Source organism: Trichechus manatus, unplaced genomic scaffold, assembly GCF_000243295.1.
Source record: "Trichechus manatus latirostris isolate Lorelei unplaced genomic scaffold, TriManLat1.0 scaffold00166, whole genome shotgun sequence".
Lineage (NCBI taxonomy): Eukaryota > Metazoa > Chordata > Mammalia > Sirenia > Trichechidae > Trichechus > Trichechus manatus.
The window spans coordinates 5,209,390-5,221,179 of NW_004444102.1; positions in this window are offsets into that span (position 1 = coordinate 5,209,390).

The window sequence follows — 11,790 nt, forward strand, 5'->3', positions numbered from 1 at the left end:
ACAGGTGTACCACTTATGGACAGCGATTACAACCACTGGTTCTGCAACCCTACCCTTAATCAATGTGATTTTTCATCACTTATTATGCCTTTTCCCCACCCCCACCCCCTGCCCTGTTGTTGTTGTTAGGTGCTGTCCAGTTGGTTCCAGCCCTGGTAACCACTAATAAACTATTTTTTTCTATATATTTGCCTTTTCTTGTCATTTTATATAAGTGAGGTCATATAATATTTGTCCTTTTGTGATTGGTTTTTTCACTCATCATTTCACTCAAGCTCCATCCATACTGTAGCATGTATCAAGACTTCATTTCTTTTACTGGCTGAGTAGTATTCCATTGTATGTATGTACCACATTTTGTTTATCCATTTATCTGTTAGATGGGCCTTTAGGTTGTTTCCACCTTTTGGCTATTGTGAAAAGTGCTGCAATGAACATTGATGTATAAGCCTTTTCTGAGTCTCTGCTTTCAAGCCTTTAGGTATATACCTAGGCGTGGAATTCCTGCGTCAAGCATGGATTACCAGCTGCTCCTTGAAAACCCTATGGGGGCAGTTCTACTCTGTCCTAAGGGATCACTATGAGTCAGAATCAACTAGACAGCAATTTTTTTTTTTTTTTTTTAAATACTTGTTAGATTTAGCTCTGCTATTTTCTCCTAAGAAGCACTAAAGGACACTCATGTGCTTAGGCTTTTTTCAGTGCTGAGTAGGTCTGTGTAAGGTTTTATCTTGGTGTTTAAGGCTCTGGTTGCTTATTCTGTCTGGTTCTCCCTAAGGTGGCTGTCTTAGTCATCTAGTGCTGCTATAACAGAAACACCGCAAGTGGATGGTTTTAATGAAGAAAAGTTTATTTCCTCATAATCAAAGTAGGCTAAAAGTCCAAATTCAAGGTGTCAGCTCCAGGGGAAGTCTTTCTCTCTCTGTCGGCCTTCTTATCAGTGTTTCCCTGGACTAGGAGCTTCTCCGCACAGGGACCCCTGTCCAAAGGATGCACTCTGCTCCCGTCACTGCTTTCTTGATGGTATGAGGTCCCCCATCTCACTGCTCACTTCTGTCTTTTATATCTCAAGAGATTGCCTAAGGACACAACCTAGTCTTGTAGATCCAGTCCTGCCTTACTAACACAACTGCCACCCATCCTCCCTCATTAACATCATAGAGGCAGGATTTACAACATATAGGAAAATCACACAGTACCAGGAATCATGGACCAGCCAAACTGCTACACACATTTTCGGGGGACATAATTCAAACCATGACAGCAGCTGACTTGCTAATGTTATCTCCCTCTGTCCTTTGAAGTTTTGGTGGTGGCCCTGAGTGTACCTGTGGGGTTGGTTTCCTTTACCCCCTTACATGGAGTTTGGGATCACTTAGCTTCTGCAGCTCAATGCACTTGCATGGGGATGTTTTGCTAGCGGTGGATATGGACATAAGCAGTGGGGCTCGGCTTTCCCAAGGCAACCGTGGGGAGTGATTTATGTCTTTCCCTCATGGGCACCCCTGTATAGGCTCTCCCACGGTGTCCCACTGTGGGCAGGGAGTCAGTTGTTTCCCTCTGTGTCACCTGTCTGAAGTATTTTTCTCAACCTGGCTGAAGGCTGGGATGTGTGGTTTTCAGTTTGTCTAGGTCCTAGAGTCCATCCACTGCAGGTCTCTGTGAGATTTAACAGCACTCATTCACAGCGTCTTGGTCCCCCCTTCTCCTCTCCCAAGTGTGAGGCCTTATGTCTCCTAGGCAATCTGCACCACCTTAAAAATCGGGCTACAACTTCCTCAGTTTAGCTTCTGTCCTATGTTCAGGGTTTTGCCTGTCCCCATCCCAAAATGGCCGTAATGAGCCAAGTCCTCCAGTTGCCAGTGGCTGGGATCTCCCAGCTTCTGTGCCTCCTGCACTCCTCCTCTTGCCTGTTACTGGACTCTCCCACTCTTCAGCTGCTGTCCAGGGTTCTGAGATCTCAGTCTGTGCTTGTTTTTATTTGTTGTTCAGTGGGTTAGCTGCTGGGGGATAAATGGGATGGACTACTTAATCTGCCATCTTGCCCCACCTCTTCTATCTGTACTTATTTTTATACTTTAAGTTTTATTTGCTAAATTGTTTGTTATCTCTTTTTCCAACTACTTTGTAAGCTTCAGGAGGACAGACACTTTGTTTATTTTAGGACAGTGACTTCACCTACTAGTAACAAATCAAACAACAACAAAAACAGTTGCCATGGAGTCAATTCTGATTCATGGCAACCCTATGTGTGTCAGACTAGAACTGTGTTCCATAGGATTTTCAGTGGCTGATTTTTCGGAAGTAGATCACCAGGACTTTCTTCCAAGGTGCCTCTGGGTGGACTCGAATTTCCAACCTTTCAGTTAGCAGCCATATGTGTTAACCATTTGCACTACCTAGGGGCTCCCTACTAAGTGCTCACTAAATAATCACTATTATTTTCAAGTTCCCCCTGGTCTACTTATACTTTTTAGTGTAATTAATGAAAAACATGCAGGCAAAAGCTGGAGTATTTCACTGCTTTGTAACCCTCCATGAAAAGAAACACAAATAGGGAACATTTCTGTAGTCCGTGGAAGATCTGTCTGTCTGAGCTTGCTCTTCATATAAGCAGACACCATGGACCTGATTTCAGAATCCAGGCAGAAAGACCTGCTGAAATTATCGATAACCAGCCATTCCAGATCAATTTTGGTGACATGGCTGAGGGAGTAAGTATGGTCTGGGCTTTTGTCAGTGCAGAAAGAAAAATAGTGGAAGTTGTGGGGAACTGCGGAGAATCCACATGGTATTACAGCAACCACCACCATGATAACAGCAGCAGCAGCTAGTGCTGAGGACTTCTGATGCACTAGGCACACTATTCTCCGTGCTTTACGTGAATTAACTCATTTAAGTGTCACAGGGGTAGAGGAAGGTAGGTTGTTCACAGGTGGGATAACCAGAGGCTGACTTCTTGAGTTTGAAATAGCTGGGGACTATAAAAACAAAAAACTAAACCAATTGCTGTTGAGTTGATTCTGACTTATAGTGACCCTATGAGCAACCCTGAGGGCTACACCTGGTAGGAAAGATTTGGAAGCATTTTGCCAATGACAGTTATATTAGTGATCATAGTACTAGTCATCAACCATGGATGATGGCAATTGAAAAAGTCATTGTAATAATAATCTGGAGGTCATTTATGAGAAGAGAATGGTTTCAGTGTGTTCCCCTTCTTATTTTTCAATAGTGGTAATAGTTTATTTAGGATTATGTTCAGATAGATAGGTAATCAGCTAAACTAAAGAATGTGGTGGTGTCTCACATCTCTTTCCAGGAACCTAGACCTGCCTTTTGGCCCAGCATGGCCCTAACTCTCCCACCAAGTTGCAGGCAGAGATACAGAAACTGCCAGCATGAAGACCTGCTGAGTCTCCCAGTACCAGCAGGGTCAGGAGACCAAGGAGGAAAATACAGACAGTGAATACATTGACCCTGCCCTCTAGAGAAATGTAATCCCAGGACTAACAGGCACCTAATGATCTCAACAACCTGAGAGGTCAGTTTCCCTCACAGAAGGAGGACAGGTGGAGAAAGGCTGGAGTAGAAGAGTCCTGTAGTCACAAAAAGCCTTGAGTGTAACCATCCCATTGAGCAGTCACTGTGGAAGCTCAAGCTGCAAGTGTACATTTCATGCTTTTTAAATAAAGAAATTGAGCTTCTAGTACTCATATTGGTAACTTTTATTTTTTTTCAAAAGTAAATTTTATTTTGCCCCAAATTAAAAAATTAGCCCTATTTTGTTTTGATTTTATAAAGGATTCATGAACATTATTTAAAAAACTTTGTGATACAGAAAAGCATAAGAAATAAAAATTCAACATAATCTTACCACCCAGGCAATGATGTTTCCAGATATTTCTCTATGTACAGGCACACACGTGCGTGGGCGCTCACACACACACACACACACGTACACAAACACTCATGCATGCACACTCTCACATGCACACATACCTGCTCATGCACACACACAGCGCACACACACACACTCACACACACACGTTCACACACACACTCATACACACACACGCTCACTCTGAGTATGAGGAGCAAGTCCTTCCAACAAGCCAGGAGGCCATGGATTCCTCCATTCCTCTCCCTGTTCTTTAGGCCTCAGAACAAATCACAACCCTCACTGAGGCCTGATGTTAGCAAGATTAAAAAGACACAGTTCTGGGCTAACCACTTCCCAGGCAGTCAGGGGGGCATGATGCAGTAGGATGTCTGTTAGCAGGTTAGAAAGCTACAGTCAGTCACTTTGGCTGGGTATAAAATAGCTAGGAGAGGAAGTTTTCTCAGTCTCTTCAGCTATGATGCAGGTGGGGCACACATAGCATAAACTTACAGTCCACCTAAGTGGACCTACCTGGCCAGGGGGAGACCGGCAGTAGGTAGGGTCACATTTAAGCCCCTCACCCATGGCACAAATTGGGGTGTGCAAGGAAGAGTCATCATCTCTGCCGGGACAGCTTTTGAGCCAGGGGGACTGCTCATTATGGAACGTTTCCGGTTGTATGGTGCCTGAGAATTGTAGGTAATAAAAGCTACTTTCCATTATTGCTTTTTTAGTGGCTGCATGCTAGTCACAGTGGAGTGTACTTCCATGATGAATTCCACTAATGCCTTTTGCACTATCTATCTGAAATATATAAGAAATTAAATACCAAATCAAAGTACTCTTTTTGAAATCATCCCTCAAAATTGTCTTCAGTCCATGTTGTGTGTTTTGCCTTTGGTCTGTGAAGTTGTTTTGGAGAATGTTTAAAACAAAGTCTTAAAAAAAAGTTTAGATGTTAAGCAAATTGGAATTGAACGGAACAACACAAGATTCTGGAGTTAATTCTGCCAATTATGCCAAACAAAACCCTTGGAGAGTGGGCAGGCAGGGCTTGGAAAAGTTCACTAAGCCGGAACGCCTTCCTGGGAGGGTCTGCCCCACTGTCTATCTGATACTGCCCTCGACTGTGGTGGGGCAGGTGAGGCTGGGCCCAGCAACCTCCAGGTTTTGTGTCTTTCTTTTCCTCTGTCCTCCCCTCCTTAGGTACTAGAAGGACACTACTTAGGCATGAGGAAAAAACATTAAAGGGGAGAGAAGCTTTCTTCCTAGTCATGTGGATTCTGAGTCTAATAAAAGTAATTTTGAAATAAGGTGGAAGAACCCTACTCATTTTTACAGCATCTTTTTACCTTTGTCTTCTTCATGCCCACGTCTCTCTCTCTGTCCCTCACGCATGCATGCATACCGCACGTACACAGCCAAATCATATGATCATTTAGTTGTACCATGTTCCTCCTATTGGTGGGCATCAAAATTGCTTCAGATTTTTTGCTATTATAGAAAATATCTTGATGAGAAATCTTTATACATCTTAATAAACTGAAAAGTTGTTTCTCATACTTCTGCTTCCTTTGTACCAGGAGAACCTCCAATCCCCGCAGGTCTTTGTCCTGGAGCAGAGGGGCTGCAGACAGAAGATGGAGGATCTGTTTGCAAAGAGAATTCTGTGAGGTGACCTGCTTTTGTGGCCAGGTGAGAACAGGTGGCACAAAGGGGCAGGAGGTTCCTTCCCTACGCATACCAGGATGCCCTGCAGCCCCAGGGCCCTGTTCTGGGGAAGCTGCGTTAGTCCTTGGAACGGGAGCAGTGCATAGGCCTCCACGTGGAGGTGAAGCAGTGAGCATCCACTTGGCAGAGGCACCCTCAAACCACTCCTGGGCACAAAGGCCTGGAGGGCAAATTCACCAAGCAGGCGCTCACTGCACGGTGTTGTCTGTGAACTCACATGACATATCCAGGAGGGCTGACAAAAATAACCTGGAAAAAATTTTGAACTAGTAGGTGGAAAGAGACCACCAGACTATGAGTTGTTGTTCGTTGCCATCCAGTCGGCACCAACGTATGGCCACCCCATGTATGTCGTGACCAAATGCTGCCTGGTTTGCATCATCGTCATGATTTCTGGCTTGATTCCATTGTTGCCTTCCAACCCAGGGGACTCATCTTCCAGCACTATATTGGACAATACTCTGCTGTGATTTTTATTGGTTGATTTTCAGGAGTTGATTGCCAGGCCTTTCTTTCTAGTCTGTCTTAGTCTACAAGCTCTGATGAAACCTGTCCACCATGGGTGACCCTGCTGGCATTTGAAATACTGTTGGAAGAGGCTGCATAGGCCCGGCTCACTATTGTTTACTCCCCCATTGCTAACCGCCACATTGTCTCATGATCTTTTTTTCTCCAGTCTCGACAAAAAGGTTTAAGATTAACCGATGTTCCTCCCTGGAGGGTAGAAAACAACTGAAAATGATCTAAGAATGAAAAACCAAACAAAGCACCCATCTTGTGACAAGAGTAAGCAGGATGTCGCCAGATAATCCCCAAAGATGTCACCAGATAACCTCTAAGAATACCAGTGAAAGGTTAACTCACCTAAGACATCATCACCTCAAGGAGAAAATACCACAAAAGATCCATAATCCTGTCCCTATAAAAGCCTTCAGCCAATCCCCAGTGGAAGAGACGGGTTTTTCTGAGGAATCGATTCCCCTCCGTCTCCTATATATCGATATATAATAAACGTCTTGCTGCTCACCTCACCACTGTCTCAGAATTCGCTAATTGAGGCAGGCGGTTCCAATCCACGTGATTGCGGTAACACTGGTCGCACAGCTTCCAGCAACAAAACAACACAAAAGCCACCGCAGTACAAAAAACTGACAGATGAGTGGTGGGGAATATGGGAAATCCCCCTTAATGTGATCATTTCCAGAGGCCATTGTTGAGCTGGGGAAATGTGGCAAATAGCTACAGTTGATTAAACACTTACATAAACTGTTTCATAAAATCCTCAAACCAACTTTACAAGGCAAGGCTTAGTAGTATCCTCATTGCAGAGGGGAGGGGTAGCAACTGGGGCACAGAGAGGTTAAGTAATTTGCCCACGGTTATACATCTAGTGAGCGCTGGGGCGTGGATTTGCACCCAGGTCTTGCTGCAGCCAACATTCTTGCTGTTAATCATTATGTTATGCTGCGTGTCAGTTAAATAATAACTCACTTGAGGGGAAGATCAAGTAGAAACTGACCAATCTTCTCATCAACTTTTTAATTCTCCATCCCATGTCTCCATTCTTTACTTAGCTAAGGGGCTACACCCCCTCATATAGCCATTGGCTAGCCATATAGTCCTCTGCTGTTTCTTCTGGAGTCTGTGAAATATCTTACACATCTTGGACTTTAGATCTGATATTTTGTTCTATTTTTCATTGATAATCGGTGAGACGTAGCTTCTTAGATAATTTCACCATCACCGTTCATATCTAAGGAATATCTCTTCCCCATAGTAGAAAAATTACAGTTACCTATAAAATGACCATTTTCAAGAAGGAATTTAACTTAGGTTGTGGGACATAAGGAGAAACCCAATTTTAATTAGCAGTCTCCAGGGAGCTTGTAGCTCGTGATGGAACTTCTCGGGAAGTGTGGCTGAGCTCTGTTATCTCTTCTCAGTGGTGTGTTCACTGGCTTCACCTCCAGCAGCCACCTCTCCTGAAGATGCAATGTGAGAAACGTCCCTTCTCAGCTGCCGTCTTGTCTCTGAAGGCAGAAAAACCACTTAAAAAAATTAAAGTAAAATTCATATAACATAAAATTACCATTTTAATGTGCACAATTCAGTGGCATTCACAACACTGTGCAACCATCTAGTTCCAGAACATTTTTATCACTACAAAAGGAAACCCCTTACCTGTTAAGCAGTCACTCCTTACTCCCTCCTCCCCCAGGACCTGGCAACCACTAATCTGATTTCTATATCTATGATTTGCTGGTTGTGGATGTTTCATAAAAATGGAAATATACAACATACGACATTTTGCGTCTGGCTTATTTCACCAGCATGATGTTTTTGAGGTCTGTCCATGTCACAGAATGTATCAGAATGCCATTTCCCTTTATAACTGAACAATATTCCAGAGTATGGATAGACCACATTTTGTTTAGTAGACCAGTCGTCTACTGATGACACTTGGGTTCTTTCCACCTTTTGGCTATTGTGAATAGTGCTACAATGAACACTGGTGTACCATAACCTGAATTCCAGTTCTAAGTTCTTTTGCGTGTATACCTAGGAGTGGAATTGCTGGGTCATATGGTAATTTTATGTTTAACTTTTTGAGGAACTGCTACACTGTTTTCTATAGTGGTTGTACCATTTTATATTTTTACTAATAATGCTTGAAGGTTCCAATTTCTCCACATCTCCATCAGCCCTTGTTATTTTCTGTTTTTTTTTTTTGATAATAGCCATCCTAGTGGGTGTAACGTGATATCTCATTGTGTTAAGCATCACTTTATGAAAAGCTTGGTCTTGAATATCTTTATCCAAGGATCTCAGGCCTTCAAGGGACTATGCTGGCTTAATTATTTTGTGGCTAATTTTATTCATGGAATCTCTTTCTCCAGCAACTGATTTTTAAAAAATTGTATTGTAGTAAAACATATAACAAGAAGTTTCCCATTTTAATTATTCTTAAGTGTAAAATTTGGTGACATTAATTACACTTACTGTATCGTACTACCATCATCACTATCTACATTACCCCAAACAGAAACTCAGTACCCCTTCAGCGAAAACTCCCATTTCATCCTCCCCCAGCCTGTGGTAACCACGAATAAACTTTTGTCTCTAAGCAATTGCCTATTGTAGATATTCCATAAAAGTGTGATCATATATTTGTTCTTCTGTCTGACCTGTTTCACTCAGCATAATGTTTTCAAGGTTCATCCGTGTCCTAGTACGTATCAGAACTTTCTCTTTATGGCTGCATAATACTCCACTGTATGGATATAACACATTTGTCTACCCATTCATCTGTTGACAGATAGTTGGGTTGTTTTCACCTTTTGGCAATTGTGAACATTGGTTTACAAGTATCTGTTTGAGTTCCCTGCTTTCAAGTCTTTTGGGTATATACCTAGGAGTAGAATTTCTGGGTCATATGGTAATTTTATGTTTAACGTTTATTTAGCAACTGATTTTTGCTGGGTTTTATGCACACTGATTTTATGCACTGATTATGACACTGGTACTAATGAGTATTGAGGATTTTTCCCCTGGCTAACTTTACCCATGAAATTGCTTTCCACTGACCATAATTCATGAGGGCTTTTTCCTCAGCCAGGCTCATTTGTAAAATTTATCTCCCCTCATGATAATTCTTGCAAAGTCTCTCCTCAGGTAGTTGCATCCATGTAGTTAGTTTCTCCAGACAAATGATCTGGAAATATATCAAAAATATTTCATCCTGGCCCAATATAGTCATGGAATATGTCCCCACTGGTGCCTTTGTGGGGAATAATCGCAGTCTGGTGGATAATAGCCATGGGCCTCATCATTCGGTCAGTGATTCCTCATTGTTCCCTCCCTTCTAGGCACTATGTGTGGACTTTCTTTTCTGGTGCCTCTTGTGGAGCAGTTTTGCCCCAACAACCCTTATCTGTGAACTGTATTTCTCCTGAGGTTTTTGATTGTTTTATTTCACTTTGACCAAATTTATCTACAAATGGCAATTTTTCAGACAATGATACCTTTGGATCCTTACATTTTATTCCTGGAGATATCCTTTAATGCCATCTGAGCAATTTTTTCTTTTCTAATAATTTCCTTGAAATTACTATCTTTTGATTACGACTCTAAGGACATCAGACCCAAGAAATCTCATCTAGTGTATGATGAGTATGACTTTTGAACATGGCATTGGGATCTACTTCCCTCTGTGACATTTGGACTTGCCTTTTGTTGAAAGAGGAGACCCTGATGGCGTAGTGGTTAAGAGCTATGATTGCTAATCAAAAGGTCAGCAGTTTGAATCCACCAGGTGCTCCTTGGAAACCGTATGGGGCAGTTCTACTCTGTCCTGTAGGGTTGCTATGAGTCGGATCGACTGGCCGGCAACGGGTTTGGTTTTTGTTTTCTTGCTGAAAGACATCAGAGAAAGTTTCTCTTTGACAAATGGAACATGAACACCAAAGCAGAAAGACCTGGAGAATCTTCCCTCCACCCCTGAGACATGTAGTATGACTCAGCTATAAGCCATCCTTGAGGAACTGTTGACTCAAGCATTAGACTGTCTTCATACAAATCACAAAATTTAATCATGCCAGGAAAAACACTCACTGGCTTTTCTTTGCTGACAAATACCTTCTTACAGCCATGCTTTTAGTTGATTTAAGCCATTTCTTCTTTGTATTTGAAAATATCTGATTGTGATGTTACAGCTTTTGAATTTGATCCCCAGAAATCATTCTTCTTATTCCCTTTCTAAAGATAGGAAAGGGAGATTTATTTTCCCATATGCTATATTCAACCTTTTGAAAAAATAGTTACAATCTACATACAAATGTAAGAATGATATCACTTGGTACTAATTAGTCAAAAGAATGTTTTCACTGAAAGAGAATACCCACTCACTGGGAAGAACTTGACTTTGCCGATTTTCTTTTATATGGTTTTAACAGTGTCTCTAAAGGACCTAACATGAATTTTTGAAATATCCTGTTGGGGATTATAAATGCTTAGAGAGTAGGTTAATTTTGGTTGGTAATCAAGACAATAAGTGTAAGTGAGCTGAAATGCTTCTGGATAACAATCCTCATTTGAAAGCTCTGAAGATTTCATTTCATCTAAGAGTTAAGAAAAAGACTGTAATCGACTTAGAGCAAAACATCTGAGGACAGGATTTAGACTCTCTGTTAGAATTTGTCAGCAGCAAGTCTGGCAGTGAAGTGTGTGAGCTGTCAACTCACAGACCTTGGGCCAGCCAGTGACATCTCTGAACCATAGCCATTTCCTTATCCATAACGTGGAGACTGTAAAAATACACTTAGCATAGTGCCTGGCACACATTAAGCATCCAACGTATGTCAGCTGCAAATTGTTAATGTGCTAGCTGCTAACCAAAAGGTTGGTGATTCAAATCCACCCAGAGGTGCCTTAGAAGAAAGGCCTACTGATCTATTTCTGAAAGATCACAGCCACTGAAAACCTTATGGAGCATAGTTCTACTCTGAAATACACAGGGCACCATGACTTGGAGTCAATTCAACTGCAACTGGTTTTTATTATTGAAAACTAAGATAATGCTTTTAAACTACATCCGTTTCTTTCTTGAACATATGTGGAGGAATGAACTTGAGTAATAAAAGGGGAATTCCCATGCCCCCTTGAGAAGAGTACAGAAAATCTGATGAACATGTGCCTTCTGAGGAAGACGGCTCCATTCTAGGCCCTAAGAAAGTTCTTTTGGGAATGGTTCTGATTTTAAAGTCACTTCAAAGCAAACATTATTTTGGAGTAAATTTACTCATCTCCTCCATTGGCCCCTAAACAAAGGAAAGCCGGAAGGCCTTCTAGACTTCTCCTACTCTTGGCATCTATCAGATCCAGTCCCTCCCTTGCTTCCTCTCGGCATACCTCCCACACACCCGACTTACGCTCTTGTGTATTTTTCTCCTGTTTCCATGCCTTTGCACATGCCGCCCCCTGTCTGAAAGGCCCTCTGTGGTGTCTCTCACCTGCCTTTGTTTATGCCATCATAACGCACTGCACTGGGGCTCTTACCATGGGCATTGAACATTTTCCACGTTCTAGGCATCGCGTCTGTTAGTTTGCCATACTGTAGTGGCTTGTGTGCTGCTGTGATACTGGAAGCTATGCCACTGGTATTTCAAATACCAGCAGGG